Here is a 16,264-nt window from a genome sequence, read left to right as displayed (position 1 = left end):
CTGGGTTATTACTGCTGATATCACCGGTATCCACAGGTTAGTGTCAGTGCCGGGTTATTACCGCTGATATCACCGGTATCCACAGGTTAGTGTCAGTGCTGGGTTATTACTGCTGATATCACCGGTATCCACAGGTTAGTGTCAGTGCTGGGTTATTACTGCTGATATCACCGGTATCCACAGGTTAGTGTCAGTGTCGGGTTATTACCGCTGATATCACTGGTATCCACAGGTTAGTGTCAGTGCCGGGTTATTACCGCTGATATCACTGGTATCCACAGGTTAGTGTCAGTGCCGGGTTATTACTGCTGATATCACTGGTGACCACAGGTTAGTGTCAGTGCCGGGTTATTACTGCTGATATCACCGGTATCCACAGGTTAGTGTCAGTGCTGGGTTATTACTGCTGATATCACTGGTGACCACAGGTTAGTGTCAGTGCTGGGTTATTACCGCTGATATCACCGGTGACCACAGGTTAGTGACAGTGCCGGGTTATTACCGCTGATATCACTGGTGACCACAGGTTAGTGTCAGTGCTGGGTTATTACTGCTGATATCACTGGTGACCACAGGTTAGTGTCAGTGCCGGGTTATTACCGCTGATATCACCGGTATCCACAGGTTAGTGTCAGTGCCGGGTTATTACTGCTGATATCACTGGTGACCACAGGTTAGTGTCAGTGCTGGTTATTACCGCTGATATCACTGGTGACCACAGGTTAGTGTCAGTGCCGGGTTATTACTGCTGATATCACTGGTGACCACAGGTTAGTGTCAGTGCTGGGTTATTACCGCTGATATCACTGGTGACCACAGGTTAGTGTCAGTGCTGGGTTATTACCGCTGATATCACCGGTATCCACAGGTTAGTGTCAGTGCCGGGTTATTACTGCTGATATCACTGGTATCCACAGGTTAGTGTCAGTGCTGGTTATTACCGCTGATATCACCGGTATCCACAGGTTAGTGTCAGTGCTGGGTTATTACCGCTGATATCACTGGTGACCACAGGTTAGTGTCAGTGCCGGGTTATTACCGCTGATATCACTGGTGACCACAGGTTAGTGTCAGTGCTGGGTTATTACTGCTGATATCACTGGTGTCCACAGGTTAGTGTCAGTGCAGGGTTATTACTGCTGATATCACTGGTGACCACAGGTTAGTGTCAGTGCCGGGTTATTACTGCTGATATCACTGGTGACCACAGGTTAGTGTCAGTGCTGGGTTATTACTGCTGATATCACCGGTGACCACAGGTTAGTGTCAGTGCCGGGTTATTACCGCTGATATCACTGGTGACCACAGGTTAGTGTCAGTGCCGGGTTATTACTGCTGATATCACTGGTGACCACAGGTTAGTGTCAGTGCTGGTTATTACCGCTGATATCACTGGTGACCACAGGTTAGTGTCAGTGCTGGGTTATTACTGCTGATATCACTGGTGACCACAGGTTAGTGTCAGTGCTGGGTTATTACCGCTGATATCACTGGTGACCACAGGTTAGTGTCAGTGCTGGGTTATTACTGCTGATATCACTGGTATCCACAGGTTAGTGTCAGTGCCGGGTTATTACTGCTGATATCACTGGTGACCACAGGTTAGTGTCAGTGCTGGGTTATTACTGCTGATATCACCGGTGACCACAGGTTAGTGTCAGTGCCGGGTTATTACCGCTGATATCACCGGTGACCACAGGTTAGTGTCAGTGCCGGGTTATTACTGCTGATATCACTGGTATCCACAGGTTAGTGTCAGTGCTGGGTTATTACCGCTGATATCACTGGTGACCACAGGTTAGTGTCAGTGCTGGGTTATTACTGCTGATATCACCGGTATCCACAGGTTAGTGTCAGTGCTGAGTTATTACCGCTGATATCACTGGTGACCACAGGTTAGTGTCAGTGCCGGGTTATTACCGCTGATATCACTGGTGACCACAGGTTAGTGTCAGTGCCGGGTTATTACTGCTGATATCACTGGTGTCCACAGGTTAGTGTCAGTGCTGGGTTATTACCGCTGATATCACTGGTGACCACAGGTTAGTGTCAGTGCCGGGTTATTACCGCTGATATCACTGGTGACCACAGGTTAGTGTCAGTGCCGGGTTATTACTGCTGATATCACTGGTGACCACAGGTTAGTGTCAGTGCCGGGTTATTACTGCTGATATCACCGGTGACCACAGGTTAGTGTCAGTGCCGGGTTATTACCGCTGATATCACTGGTGTCCACAGGTTAGTGTCAGTGCCGGGTTATTACTGCTGATATCACTGGTGACCACAGGTTAGTGTCAGTGCTGGGTTATTACCGCTGATATCACCGGTATCCACAGGTTAGTGTCAGTGCCGGGTTATTACTGCTGATATCACTGGTGACCACAGGTTAGTGTCAGTGCTGGGTTATTACTGCTGATATCACCGGTATCCACAGGTTAGTGTCAGTGCCGGGTTATTACTGCTGATATCACCGGTATCCACAGGTTAGTGTCAGTGCCGGGTTATTACTGCTGATATCACCGGTATCCACAGGTTAGTGTCAGTGCCGGGTTATTACTGCTGATATCACCGGTATCCACAGGTTAGTGTCAGTGCTGGGTTATTACTGCTGATATCACCGGTATCCACAGGTTAGTGTCAGTGCTGGGTTATTACCGCTGATATCACCGGTATCCACAGGTTAGTGTCAGTGCTGGTTATTACCGCTGATATCACCGGTGTCCACAGGTTAGTGTCAGTGCTGGGTTATTACTGCTGATATCACCGGTATCCACAGGTTAGTGTCAGTGCTGGGTTATTACCGCTGATATCACTGGTATCCACAGGTTAGTGTCAGTGCCGGGTTATTACCGCTGATATCACCGGTATCCACAGGTTAGTGTCAGTGCCGGGTTATTACCGCTGATATCACTGGTATCCACAGGTTAGTGTCAGTGCTGGGTTATTACTGCTGATATCACCGGTATCCACAGGTTAGTGTCAGTGCTGGGTTATTACCGCTGATATCACCGGTATCCACAGGTTAGTGTCAGTGCTGGGTTATTACTGCTGATATCACTGGTATCCACAGGTTAGTGTCAGTGCCGGGTTATTACTGCTGATATCACTGGTGACCACAGGTTAGTGTCAGTGCCGGGTTATTACTGCTGATATCACTGGTGACCACAGGTTAGTGTCAGTGCCGGGTTATTACTGCTGATATCACTGGTGACCACAGGTTAGTGTCAGTGCTGGGTTATTACTGCTGATATCACTGGTGACCACAGGTTAGTGTCAGTGCCGGGTTATTACTGCTGATATCACTGGTATCCACAGGTTAGTGTCAGTGCTGGGTTATTACTGCTGATATCACCGGTATCCACAGGTTAGTGTCAGTGCCGGGTTATTACTGCTGATATCACTGGTGACCACAGGTTAGTGTCAGTGCCGGGTTATTACTGCTGATATCACTGGTATCCACAGGTTAGTGTCAGTGCTGGGTTATTACTGCTGATATCACCGGTATCCACAGGTTAGTGTCAGTGCTGGGTTATTACCGCTGATATCACCGGTATCCACAGGTTAGTGTCAGTGCCGGGTTATTACCGCTGATATCACCGGTGTCCACAGGTTAGTGTCAGTGCTGGGTTATTACTGCTGATATCACTGGTATCCACAGGTTAGTGTCAGTGCTGGGTTATTACCGCTGATATCACCGGTGTCCACAGGTTAGTGTCAGTGCTGGGTTATTACCGCTGATATCACCGGTGTCCACAGGTTAGTGTCAGTGCTGGGTTATTACTGCTGATATCACTGGTATCCACAGGTTAGTGTCAGTGCCGGGTTATTACCGCTGATATCACCGGTGTCCACAGGTTAGTGTCAGTGCTGGGTTATTACCGCTGATATCACCGGTGTCCACAGGTTAGTGTCAGTGCTGGGTTATTACTGCTGATATCACCGGTGTCCACAGGTTAGTGTCAGTGCCGGGTTATTACCGCTGATATCACTGGTGACCACAGGTTAGTGTCAGTGCCGGGTTATTACTGCTGATATCACTGGTGACCACAGGTTAGTGTCAGTGCTGGTTATTACCGCTGATATCACTGGTGACCACAGGTTAGTGTCAGTGCTGGGTTATTACTGCTGATATCACTGGTGACCACAGGTTAGTGTCAGTGCCGGGTTATTACTGCTGATATCACTGGTATCCACAGGTTAGTGTCAGTGCCGGGTTATTACTGCTGATATCACTGGTGACCACAGGTTAGTGTCAGTGCTGGGTTATTACTGCTGATATCACCGGTGACCACAGGTTAGTGTCAGTGCCGGGTTATTACCGCTGATATCACCGGTGACCACAGGTTAGTGTCAGTGCCGGGTTATTACCGCTGATATCACTGGTGACCACAGGTTAGTGTCAGTGCCGGGTTATTACCGCTGATATCACTGGTGACCACAGGTTAGTGTCAGTGCTGGGTTATTACTGCTGATATCACCGGTGTCCACAGGTTAGTGTCAGTGCCGGGTTATTACCGCTGATATCTCTGGTGACCACAGGTTAGTGTCAGTGCCGGGTTATTACCGCTGATATCACTGGTGACCACAGGTTAGTGTCAGTGCCGGGTTATTACTGCTGATATCACTGGTGACCACAGGTTAGTGTCAGTGCCGGGTTATTACTGCTGATATCACTGGTATCCACAGGTTAGTGTCAGTGCCGGGTTATTACTGCTGATATCACTGGTGACCACAGGTTAGTGTCAGTGCTGGGTTATTACTGCTGATATCACCGTTATCCACAGGTTAGTGTCAGTGCCGGGTTATTACTGCTGATATCACCGGTATCCACAGGTTAGTGTCAGTGCCGGGTTATTACTGCTGATATCACTGGTGACCACAGGTTAGTGTCAGTGCCGGGTTATTACTGCTGATATCACTGGTATCCACAGGTTAGTGTCAGTGCCGGGTTATTACTGCTGATATCACTGGTGACCACAGGTTAGTGTCAGTGCTGGGTTATTACCGCTGATATCACCGTTATCCACAGGTTAGTGTCAGTGCCGGGTTATTACCGCTGATATCACCGGTGTCCACAGGTTAGTGTCAGTGCTGGGTTATTACTGCTGATATCACTGGTGACCACAGGTTAGTGTCAGTGCCGGGTTATTACTGCTGATATCACTGGTATCCACAGGTTAGTGTCAGTGCCGGGTTATTACCGCTGATATCACTGGTGACCACAGGTTAGTGTCAGTGCTGGGTTATTACTGCTGATATCACCGGTATCCACAGGTTAGTGTCAGTGCTGGGTTATTACCGCTGATATCACCGGTATCCACAGGTTAGTGTCAGTGCCGGGTTATTACCGCTGATATCACCGGTATCCACAGGTTAGTGTCAGTGCCGGGTTATTACTGCTGATATCACTGGTGACCACAGGTTAGTGTCAGTGCCGGGTTATTACCGCTGATATCACTGGTGACCACAGGTTAGTGTCAGTGCCGGGTTATTACTGCTGATATCACTGGTGACCACAGGTTAGTGTCAGTGCCGGGTTATTACTGCTGATATCACCGGTGACCACAGGTTAGTGTCAGTGCCGGGTTATTACTGCTGATATCACTGGTGACCACAGGTTAGTGTCAGTGCCGGGTTATTACTGCTGATATCACCGGTGACCACAGGTTAGTGTCAGTGCTGGGTTATTACCGCTGATATCACCGGTATCCACAGGTTAGTGTCAGTGCCGGGTTATTACTGCTGATATCACTGGTATCCACAGGTTAGTGTCAGTGCTGGGTTATTACTGCTGATATCACCGGTATCCACAGGTTAGTGTCAGTGCTGGGTTATTACCGCTGATATCACTGGTATCCACAGGTTAGTGTCAGTGCTGGGTTATTACTGCTGATATCACCGGTATCCACAGGTTAGTGTCAGTGCCGGGTTATTACCGCTGATATCACCGGTATCCACAGGTTAGTGTCAGTGCTGGGTTATTACCGCTGATATCACTGGTGACCACAGGTTAGTGTCAGTGCCGGGTTATTACCGCTGATATCACTGGTGACCACAGGTTAGTGTCAGTGCCGGGTTATTACCGCTGATATCACTGGTGACCACAGGTTAGTGTCAGTGCCGGGTTATTACTGCTGATATCACTGGTGACCACAGGTTAGTGTCAGTGCTGGGTTATTACTGCTGATATCACTGGTGACCACAGGTTAGTGTCAGTGCTGGTTATTACTGCTGATATCACTGGTATCCACAGGTTAGTGTCAGTGCCGGGTTATTACTGCTGATATCACTGGTATCCACAGGTTAGTGTCAGTGCTGGGTTATTACCGCTGATATCACCGGTATCCACAGGTTAGTGTCAGTGCCGGGTTATTACCGCTGATATCACTGGTGACCACAGGTTAGTGTCAGTGCCGGGTTATTACTGCTGATATCACTGGTGACCACAGGTTAGTGTCAGTGCTGGGTTATTACTGCTGATATCACTGGTGACCACAGGTTAGTGTCAGTGCCGGGTTATTACCGCTGATATCACCGGTATCCACAGGTTAGTGTCAGTGCCGGGTTATTACTGCTGATATCACTGGTGACCACAGGTTAGTGTCAGTGCCGGGTTATTACCGCTGATATCACCGGTATCCACAGGTTAGTGTCAGTGCCGGGTTATTACTGCTGATATCACTGGTGACCACAGGTTAGTGTCAGTGCCGGGGTTATTACTGCTGATATCACCGGTGACCACAGGTTAGTGTCAGTGCCGGGTTATTACTGCTGATATCACTGGTGACCACAGGTTAGTGTCAGTGCCGGGTTATTACTGCTGATATCACCGGTGACCACAGGTTAGTGTCAGTGCTGGGTTATTACCGCTGATATCACCGGTATCCACAGGTTAGTGTCAGTGCCGGGTTATTACTGCTGATATCACTGGTATCCACAGGTTAGTGTCAGTGCTGGGTTATTACTGCTGATATCACCGGTATCCACAGGTTAGTGTCAGTGCTGGGTTATTACTGCTGATATCACCGGTATCCACAGGTTAGTGTCAGTGCCGGGTTATTACCGCTGATATCACCGGTATCCACAGGTTAGTGTCAGTGCTGGGTTATTACCGCTGATATCACTGGTGACCACAGGTTAGTGTCAGTGCCGGGTTATTACCGCTGATATCACTGGTATCCACAGGTTAGTGTCAGTGCTGGGTTATTACTGCTGATATCACTGGTGACCACAGGTTAGTGTCAGTGCTGGGTTATTACTGCTGATATCACTGGTGACCACAGGTTAGTGTCAGTGCTGGGTTATTACCGCTGATATCACTGGTGACCACAGGTTAGTGTCAGTGCTGGGTTATTACCGCTGATATCACTGGTGACCACAGGTTAGTGTCAGTGCTGGGTTATTACTGCTGATATCACTGGTGACCACAGGTTAGTGTCAGTGCCGGGTTATTACCGCTGATATCACCGGTATCCACAGGTTAGTGTCAGTGCTGGGTTATTACTGCTGATATCACCGGTATCCACAGGTTAGTGTCAGTGCTGGGTTATTACTGCTGATATCACTGGTGACCACAGGTTAGTGTCAGTGCCGGGTTATTACTGCTGATATCACCGGTATCCACAGGTTAGTGTCAGTGCTGGGTTATTACCGCTGATATCACTGGTGACCACAGGTTAGTGTCAGTGCCGGGTTATTACTGCTGATATCACTGGTGACCACAGGTTAGTGTCAGTGCTGGGTTATTACCGCTGATATCACTGGTGACCACAGGTTAGTGTCAGTGCCGGGTTATTACTGCTGATATCACTGGTGACCACAGGTTATTGTCCGTGCCGGGTTATTACTGCTGTTATCACTGGTGACCACAGGTTAGTGTCAGTGCCGGGTTATTACTGCTGATATCACTGGTGACCACAGGTTAGTGTCAGTGCCGGGTTATTACCGCTGATATCACTGGTGACCACAGGTTAGTGTCAGTGCCGGGTTATTACTGCTGATATCACTGGTGTCCACAGGTTAGTGTCAGTGCCGGGTTATTACTGCTGATATCACTGGTGACCACAGGTTAGTGTCAGTGCTGGGTTATTACTGCTGATATCACCGGTATCCACAGGTTAGTGTCAGTGCCGGGTTATTACCGCTGATATCACCGGTATCCACAGGTTAGTGTCAGTGCTGGGTTATTACTGCTGATATCACCGGTATCCACAGGTTAGTGTCAGTGCTGGGTTATTACTGCTGATATCACCGGTATCCACAGGTTAGTGTCAGTGTCGGGTTATTACCGCTGATATCACTGGTATCCACAGGTTAGTGTCAGTGCCGGGTTATTACCGCTGATATCACTGGTATCCACAGGTTAGTGTCAGTGCCGGGTTATTACTGCTGATATCACTGGTGACCACAGGTTAGTGTCAGTGCCGGGTTATTACTGCTGATATCACCGGTATCCACAGGTTAGTGTCAGTGCTGGGTTATTACTGCTGATATCACTGGTGACCACAGGTTAGTGTCAGTGCTGGGTTATTACCGCTGATATCACCGGTGACCACAGGTTAGTGACAGTGCCGGGTTATTACCGCTGATATCACTGGTGACCACAGGTTAGTGTCAGTGCTGGGTTATTACTGCTGATATCACTGGTGACCACAGGTTAGTGTCAGTGCCGGGTTATTACCGCTGATATCACCGGTATCCACAGGTTAGTGTCAGTGCCGGGTTATTACTGCTGATATCACTGGTGACCACAGGTTAGTGTCAGTGCTGGTTATTACCGCTGATATCACTGGTGACCACAGGTTAGTGTCAGTGCCGGGTTATTACTGCTGATATCACTGGTGACCACAGGTTAGTGTCAGTGCTGGGTTATTACCGCTGATATCACTGGTGACCACAGGTTAGTGTCAGTGCCGGGTTATTACTGCTGATATCACTGGTGACCACAGGTTAGTGTCAGTGCCGGGTTATTACCGCTGATATCACCGGTATCCACAGGTTAGTGTCAGTGCCGGGTTATTACTGCTGATATCACTGGTATCCACAGGTTAGTGTCAGTGCTGGTTATTACCGCTGATATCACTGGTGACCACAGGTTAGTGTCAGTGCTGGGTTATTACCGCTGATATCACTGGTATCCACAGGTTAGTGTCAGTGCCGGGTTATTACTGCTGATATCACTGGTGACCACAGGTTAGTGTCAGTGCTGGGTTATTACTGCTGATATCACCGGTGACCACAGGTTAGTGTCAGTGCCGGGTTATTACCGCTGATATCACTGGTGACCACAGGTTAGTGTCAGTGCCGGGTTATTACTGCTGATATCACTGGTGACCACAGGTTAGTGTCAGTGCTGGTTATTACCGCTGATATCACTGGTGACCACAGGTTAGTGTCAGTGCTGGGTTATTACTGCTGATATCACTGGTGACCACAGGTTAGTGTCAGTGCTGGGTTATTACTGCTGATATCACTGGTATCCACAGGTTAGTGTCAGTGCCGGGTTATTACTGCTGATATCACTGGTGACCACAGGTTAGTGTCAGTGCTGGGTTATTACTGCTGATATCACCGGTGACCACAGGTTAGTGTCAGTGCCGGGTTATTACCGCTGATATCACCGGTGACCACAGGTTAGTGTCAGTGCCGGGTTATTACCGCTGATATCACTGGTGACCACAGGTTAGTGTCAGTGCTGGGTTATTACTGCTGATATCACCGGTATCCACAGGTTAGTGTCAGTGCTGAGTTATTACCGCTGATATCACTGGTGACCACAGGTTAGTGTCAGTGCCGGGTTATTACCGCTGATATCACTGGTGACCACAGGTTAGTGTCAGTGCCGGGTTATTACTGCTGATATCACTGGTGTCCACAGGTTAGTGTCAGTGCTGGGTTATTACCGCTGATATCACTGGTGACCACAGGTTAGTGTCAGTGCCGGGTTATTACCGCTGATATCACTGGTATCCACAGGTTAGTGTCAGTGCCGGGTTATTACTGCTGATATCACTGGTGACCACAGGTTAGTGTCAGTGCCGGGTTATTACTGCTGATATCACCGGTGACCACAGGTTAGTGTCAGTGCTGGGTTATTACCGCTGATATCACCGGTATCCACAGGTTAGTGTCAGTGCCGGGTTATTACTGCTGATATCACTGGTGACCACAGGTTAGTGTCAGTGCTGGGTTATTACTGCTGATATCACCGGTATCCACAGGTTAGTGTCAGTGCCGGGTTATTACTGCTGATATCACTGGTGACCACAGGTTAGTGTCAGTGCTGGGTTATTACTGCTGATATCACCGGTGTCCACAGGTTAGTGTCAGTGCCGGGTTATTACTGCTGATATCACCGGTATCCACAGGTTAGTGTCAGTGCCGGGTTATTACTGCTGATATCACCGGTATCCACAGGTTAGTGTCAGTGCCGGGTTATTACTGCTGATATCACCGGTATCCACAGGTTAGTGTCAGTGCTGGGTTATTACTGCTGATATCACCGGTATCCACAGGTTAGTGTCAGTGCTGGGTTATTACCGCTGATATCACCGGTATCCACAGGTTAGTGTCAGTGCTGGTTATTACCGCTGATATCACCGGTGTCCACAGGTTAGTGTCAGTGCTGGGTTATTACTGCTGATATCACCGGTATCCACAGGTTAGTGTCAGTGCTGGGTTATTACCGCTGATATCACCGGTATCCACAGGTTAGTGTCAGTGCCGGGTTATTACCGCTGATATCACTGGTATCCACAGGTTAGTGTCAGTGCTGGGTTATTACTGCTGATATCACCGGTATCCACAGGTTAGTGTCAGTGCTGGGTTATTACCGCTGATATCACCGGTATCCACAGGTTAGTGTCAGTGCTGGGTTATTACTGCTGATATCACTGGTATCCACAGGTTAGTGTCAGTGCCGGGTTATTACCGCTGATATCACTGGTGACCACAGGTTAGTGTCAGTGCTGGTTATTACCGCTGATATCACCGGTGTCCACAGGTTAGTGTCAGTGCTGGTTATTACTGCTGATATCACTGGTGACCACAGGTTAGTGTCAGTGCTGGGTTATTACTGCTGATATCACTGGTGACCACAGGTTAGTGTCAGTGCCGGGTTATTACTGCTGATATCACTGGTATCCACAGGTTAGTGTCAGTGCTGGGTTATTACTGCTGATATCACCGGTATCCACAGGTTAGTGTCAGTGCCGGGTTATTACTGCTGATATCACTGGTGACCACAGGTTAGTGTCAGTGCCGGGTTATTACTGCTGATATCACTGGTATCCACAGGTTAGTGTCAGTGCTGGGTTATTACTGCTGATATCACCGGTATCCACAGGTTAGTGTCAGTGCTGGGTTATTACCGCTGATATCACCGGTATCCACAGGTTAGTGTCAGTGCCGGGTTATTACCGCTGATATCACCGGTGTCCACAGGTTAGTGTCAGTGCTGGGTTATTACTGCTGATATCACTGGTATCCACAGGTTAGTGTCAGTGCCGGGTTATTACCGCTGATATCACCGGTGTCCACAGGTTAGTGTCAGTGCTGGGTTATTACCGCTGATATCACCGGTGTCCACAGGTTAGTGTCAGTGCTGGGTTATTACTGCTGATATCACTGGTATCCACAGGTTAGTGTCAGTGCCGGGTTATTACCGCTGATATCACCGGTGTCCACAGGTTAGTGTCAGTGCCGGGTTATTACTGCTGATATCACTGGTGACCACAGGTTAGTGTCAGTGCCGGGTTATTACTGCTGATATCACTGGTGTCCACAGGTTAGTGTCAGTGCCGGGTTATTACCGCTGATATCACTGGTGACCACAGGTTAGTGTCAGTGCCGGGTTATTACTGCTGATATCACTGGTATCCACAGGTTAGTGTCAGTGCCGGGTTATTACCGCTGATATCACTGGTGACCACAGGTTAGTGTCAGTGCTGGGTTATTACTGCTGATATCACCGGTATCCACAGGTTAGTGTCAGTGCTGGGTTATTACCGCTGATATCACCGGTATCCACAGGTTAGTGTCAGTGCCGGGTTATTACCGCTGATATCACTGGTGACCACAGGTTAGTGTCAGTGCCGGGTTATTACTGCTGATATCACTGGTGACCACAGGTTAGTGTCAGTGCTGGGTTATTACTGCTGATATCACTGGTGACCACAGGTTAGTGTCAGTGCCGGGTTATTACCGCTGATATCACCGGTATCCACAGGTTAGTGTCAGTGCCGGGTTATTACTGCTGATATCACTGGTGACCACAGGTTAGTGTCAGTGCTGGGTTATTACTGCTGATATCACTGGTGACCACAGGTTAGTGTCAGTGCCGGGTTATTACCGCTGATATCACCGGTATCCACAGGTTAGTGTCAGTGCCGGGTTATTACTGCTGATATCACTGGTGACCACAGGTTAGTGTCAGTGCCGGGTTATTACTGCTGATATCACCGGTGACCACAGGTTAGTGTCAGTGCCGGGTTATTACTGCTGATATCACTGGTGACCACAGGTTAGTGTCAGTGCCGGGTTATTACTGCTGATATCACCGGTGACCACAGGTTAGTGTCAGTGCTGGGTTATTACCGCTGATATCACCGGTATCCACAGGTTAGTGTCAGTGCCGGGTTATTACTGCTGATATCACTGGTATCAACAGGTTAGTGTCAGTGCTGGGTTATTACTGCTGATATCACCGGTATCCACAGGTTAGTGTCAGTGCTGGGTTATTACCGCTGATATCACTGGTATCCACAGGTTAGTGTCAGTGCTGGGTTATTACTGCTGATATCACCGGTATCCACAGGTTAGTGTCAGTGCCGGGTTATTACCGCTGATATCACCGGTATCCACAGGTTAGTGTCAGTGCTGGGTTATTACCGCTGATATCACTGGTGACCACAGGTTAGTGTCAGTGCCGGGTTATTACCGCTGATATCACTGGTGACCACAGGTTAGTGTCAGTGCCGGGTTATTACCGCTGATATCACTGGTGACCACAGGTTAGTGTCAGTGCCGGGTTATTACTGCTGATATCACTGGTGACCACAGGTTAGTGTCAGTGCTGGGTTATTACTGCTGATATCACTGGTGACCACAGGTTAGTGTCAGTGCTGGTTATTACTGCTGATATCACTGGTATCCACAGGTTAGTGTCAGTGCCGGGTTATTACTGCTGATATCACTGGTATCCACAGGTTAGTGTCAGTGCTGGGTTATTACCGCTGATATCACCGGTATCCACAGGTTAGTGTCAGTGCCGGGTTATTACCGCTGATATCACTGGTGACCACAGGTTAGTGTCAGTGCCGGGTTATTACTGCTGATATCACTGGTGACCACAGGTTAGTGTCAGTGCTGGGTTATTACTGCTGATATCACTGGTGACCACAGGTTAGTGTCAGTGCCGGGTTATTACCGCTGATATCACCGGTATCCACAGGTTAGTGTCAGTGCCGGGTTATTACTGCTGATATCACTGGTGACCACAGGTTAGTGTCAGTGCCGGGTTATTACCGCTGATATCACCGGTATCCACAGGTTAGTGTCAGTGCCGGGTTATTACTGCTGATATCACTGGTGACCACAGGTTAGTGTCAGTGCCGGGTTATTACTGCTGATATCACCGGTGACCACAGGTTAGTGTCAGTGCCGGGTTATTACTGCTGATATCACTGGTGACCACAGGTTAGTGTCAGTGCTGGGTTATTACTGCTGATATCACTGGTGACCACAGGTTAGTGTCAGTGCTGGGTTATTACCGCTGATATCAAAGGTATCCACAGGTTAGTGTCAGTGCCGGGTTATTACTGCTGATATCACCGGTGACCACAGGTTAGTGTCAGTGCTGGGTTATTACCGCTGATATCACCGGTATCCACAGGTTAGTGTCAGTGCCGGGTTATTACTGCTGATATCACTGGTATCCACAGGTTAGTGTCAGTGCTGGGTTATTACTGCTGATATCACTGGTATCCACAGGTTAGTGTCAGTGCTGGGTTATTACTGCTGATATCACCGGTATCCACAGGTTAGTGTCAGTGCCGGGTTATTACCGCTGATATCACCGGTATCCACAGGTTAGTGTCAGTGCTGGGTTATTACCGCTGATATCACTGGTGACCACAGGTTAGTGTCAGTGCCGGGTTTTTACCGCTGATATCACTGGTGACCACAGGTTAGTGTCAGTGCCGGGTTATTACCGCTGATATCACTGGTGACCACAGGTTAGTGTCAGTGCCGGGTTATTACTGCTGATATCACTGGTGACCACAGGTTAGTGTCAGTGCTGGGTTATTACTGCTGATATCACTGGTGACCACAGGTTAGTGTCAGTGCTGGGTTATTACCGCTGATATCACTGGTGACCACAGGTTAGTGTCAGTGCCGGGTTATTACCGCTGATATCACCGGTATCCACAGGTTAGTGTCAGTGCTGGGTTATTACTGCTGATATCACCGGTATCCACAGGTTAGTGTCAGTGCTGGGTTATTACTGCTGATATCACTGGTGACCACAGGTTAGTGTCAGTGCCGGGTTATTACTGCTGATATCACCGGTATCCACAGGTTAGTGTCAGTGCTGGGTTATTACCGCTGATATCACTGGTGACCACAGGTTAGTGTCAGTGCCGGGTTATTACTGCTGATATCACTGGTGACCACAGGTTAGTGTCAGTGCCGGGTTATTACTGCTGATATCACTGGTGACCACAGGTTAGTGTCAGTGCTGGGTTATTACCGCTGATATCACTGGTGACCACAGGTTAGTGTCAGTGCCGGTTTATTACTGCTGATATCACTGGTGACCACAGGTTAGTGTCAGTGCCGGGTTATTACTGCTGATATCACTGGTGACCACAGGTTAGTGTCAGTGCCGGGTTATTACCGCTGATATCACTGGTGACCACAGGTTAGTGTCAGTGCCGGGTTATTACTGCTGATATCACTGGTGTCCACAGGTTAGTGTCAGTGCCGGGTTATTACTGCTGATATCACTGGTGACCACAGGTTAGTGTCAGTGCTGGGTTATTACTGCTGATATCACCGGTATCCACAGGTTAGTGTCAGTGCCGGGTTATTACCGCTGATATCACCGGTATCCACAGGTTAGTGTCAGTGCTGGGTTATTACTGCTGATATCACCGGTATCCACAGGTTAGTGTCAGTGTCGGGTTATTACCGCTGATATCACTGGTATCCACAGGTTAGTGTCAGTGCCGGGTTATTACCGCTGATATCACTGGTATCCACAGGTTAGTGTCAGTGCCGGGTTATTACTGCTGATATCACTGGTGACCACAGGTTAGTGTCAGTGCTGGGTTATTACTGCTGATATCACTGGTGACCACAGGTTAGTGTCAGTGCCGGGTTATTACCGCTGATATCACCGGTATCCACAGGTTAGTGTCAGTGCCGGGTTATTACTGCTGATATCACTGGTGACCACAGGTTAGTGTCAGTGCTGGTTATTACCGCTGATATCACTGGTGACCACAGGTTAGTGTCAGTGCCGGGTTATTACTGCTGATATCACTGGTGACCACAGGTTAGTGTCAGTGCTGGGTTATTACCGCTGATATCACCGGTATCCACAGGTTAGTGTCAGTGCCGGGTTATTACTGCTGATATCACTGGTATCCACAGGTTCGTGTCAGTGCTGGTTATTACCGCTGATATCACTGGTGACCACAGGTTAGTGTCAGTGCTGGGTTATTACCGCTGATATCACTGGTATCCACAGGTTAGTGTCAGTGCCGGGTTATTACTGCTGATATCACTGGTGACCACAGGTTAGTGTCAGTGCTGGGTTATTACTGCTGATATCACCGGTGACCACAGGTTAGTGTCAGTGCCGGGTTATTACCGCTGATATCACTGGTGACCACAGGTTAGTGTCAGTGCCGGGTTATTACTGCTGATATCACTGGTGACCACAGGTTAGTGTCAGTGCTGGTTATTACCGCTGATATCACTGGTGACCACAGGTTAGTGTCAGTGCTGGGTTATTACTGCTGATATCACTGGTGACCACAGGTTAGTGTCAGTGCTGGGTTATTACTGCTGATATCACTGGTATCCACAGGTTAGTGTCAGTGCCGGGTTATTACTGCTGATATCACTGGTGACCACAGGTTAGTGTCAGTGCTGGGTTATTACTGCTGATATCACCGGTGACCACAGGTTAGTGTCAGTGCCGGGTTATTACTGCTGATATCACTGGTGACCACAGGTTAGTGTCAGTGCCGGGTTATTA

At 48.7% G+C, this 16,264-nt stretch overlaps 1 protein-coding gene across 2 annotated transcripts in view; it reads left to right on the top strand.

Annotated features, from left to right (window-relative positions):
- Positions 1-16,264, top strand: part of NCR3LG1 (natural killer cell cytotoxicity receptor 3 ligand 1) — a 280,467-nt gene that overhangs the window by 51,779 nt on the left and 212,424 nt on the right. The gene's annotated exons all lie outside the window — the stretch shown is intronic.

This window comes from Anomaloglossus baeobatrachus, chromosome 10 (assembly GCF_048569485.1).
Source record: "Anomaloglossus baeobatrachus isolate aAnoBae1 chromosome 10, aAnoBae1.hap1, whole genome shotgun sequence".
NCBI lineage: Eukaryota > Metazoa > Chordata > Amphibia > Anura > Aromobatidae > Anomaloglossus > Anomaloglossus baeobatrachus.
Note: the sequence above shows the minus strand (reverse complement) of the source record. Positions and strands in the feature narration are given on the sequence as shown.